The 2,094-nt window shown below is 38.4% G+C and overlaps 1 long non-coding RNA gene across 1 annotated transcript; it reads left to right on the forward strand.

Moving 5' to 3' along the window:
• The first annotated feature begins 798 nt into the window (after positions 1-798).
• On the forward strand, positions 799-1,504 carry LOC147642970 (uncharacterized). The gene is made up of 2 exons (XR_015272733.1): positions 799-1,180; positions 1,246-1,504. It is a non-coding gene; the product is annotated as an uncharacterized LOC147642970 (long non-coding RNA).
• The last annotated feature ends 590 nt before the right edge of the window (positions 1,505-2,094 follow it).

A 2,094-nucleotide genomic window follows, 5' to 3' on the forward strand; every position in this document is an offset into this window, starting at 1 on the left:
GTGAGCTTTATGGAGTGTTACCAATTAAATAAAACAAAATATTACTTAATATTCAACAATTTAATTTCGACTTTTATTCCGCTAGCAGAGACAACTGGGCCACTGTGCTGGGGTGGGAACTGAGAAATTTCTTGCAGCATTCAAGTAGTGTCGCAGAGTTTTCAATAATGATTGAAGAAACTGCTAGGTTGTCAGCGTTATTCCCTGAGTCACATATTCGAAAGCTGTTTAACATTTAGACAGACCATATTAGAGATTTAATGCCCGTATTAAAAGTACACCATGGGATTGCCAGGAGCCTAGACTTCCTAGGCACCGCATTTGAGCTAAAAGACGGCACCCCTAATGCATCCGACCTCCAAGTGCTAAAAATATTCTAGTCAAGACTAGTAGAATCAAATAACAGGCAGGTACCCATTAATAGGTAAACACAAAATAAAATAAATAACCTAACAGAAGCAGCAACAAAATTATTGAAGAACAGAAAAATATGGTTGACACTCTACACTTGTACGAGGTTCTCTTGGAAAGAAATAGAATATTAATAACCAAGATTGAAAATTTAATGCTTTATATCACATTTTTAAAAGCTAATATAATAAATACGGCTATTTTAAATTATAGTGATTTGAATTCTGTAGTAATCACCCCACAGAGGTCCCTATCCTATTGTTTCAACAACTTACAACCATTACACTTGCGCCCTTGGCCTTCACGGAGGGGGTACTGCAATATTTAAAACGCAGGCCAGCCATTTAAGCACACACTGGTATACGATGGGAATATAATAATCAACGAGTGCCCTGCTACAGTTAGCAATAAAGATGGCTCCGAAATAATTAACAACGGCTCACATCCAATATTATTTAAGAGGGTGGATTTCATCAATGGCACCAAGTATTCCAACCAGCGTGAAACTATTGAAAAATCACAGGGCATGGCGTCATCCCCGTTGATAAACATCCTCGGCCATAACAAACACAAAGGTTATCCTAGGGCTTAATAAGGAGGTAAAATCGGCTTGAACTACAAACATCTGGTTCGCGGTTAGCTTGGGAATCAGCATCCTCATGAGCTGCTCCGTTCAACTCTTTCGAAATATACAACAGGTCATTGACAAGTTCCAGATGACCGAGGACGATCATACTTCTAAGGGGAGAGTAGCTAACACAATTAATGAGTATGCATAAGTTGGTATAAGTCAGTGACTATTGTAACAATCTAGTTTTTTATACGCAAATTTAGCATAAACGTCTTTGGGGGCCGTGACTGGGTTTCGTTGGTATTTGGGCTTCACTGCTACTTTGGGCTTCAGCACTGATGAGCTGCCACGCTTAGCTTAAATACACCTAATAAGTTTTAGTTTCGATTGAAATGAGCGTGACTGCTGCCTGGGAACAACACTGGAACGCACTTAAAACATAATTTATATGTAGTTTAAAACATGGATCACGATTTGGATTTATCCCGTAATTGCAAAATAAATAAATTACTAATTTAAAAATTATTATTATTATTAATTATGAAATTATTAGTCGCATGTAATTAATTATTGTTAAACTTATTTATAATGGCGCCGGAAAGGTGAGAATAAAACCTTGGTCCTTGGTCGGGAGAACAAGCTTAGTGGGTTATGCCGTCGGCAACGCAATACAATAAAAGCTGCAGTGCCCAAGTTGAAAAATTGGGTAAAACAATCGCGGTCGTACCCGTGTGGGTCCAAATTCAGATTCAGGATTTATTGGTGGTTAATAATTGTTGTTCATTTAGAGAATTACCAGCCGCATATTTGTTATTATTTTAAACCGTAAAGGTGGAACTCAAGCCCTTGGTTTTCATTCTACGAAAAAAAAGCATCCATAGAATTAGCGGCGGCCGATGCACGACGATGGACCACAAAGAAAAAAGTCACGCTTCGCTTAAGCAATTTGTGTAAATAGCGTAGAGTCATGGGATGATCACCGAAAAGCCTCATCTCATTTTTACTGGCCTCACATCATTTTGTATCTTTTATTTTTCTATAGTTCATCTCGGCTAGGATTATGCATTCCATGGTGTAGTAGTTCATCCAGCTCTGGCTTGCCTTCACCTGCG

This window comes from Drosophila serrata, unplaced genomic scaffold (assembly GCF_035046125.1).
Source record: "Drosophila serrata isolate PLE 108 unplaced genomic scaffold, ASM3504612v1 contig_312, whole genome shotgun sequence".
Taxonomy (NCBI): Eukaryota; Metazoa; Arthropoda; class Insecta; order Diptera; family Drosophilidae; genus Drosophila; species Drosophila serrata.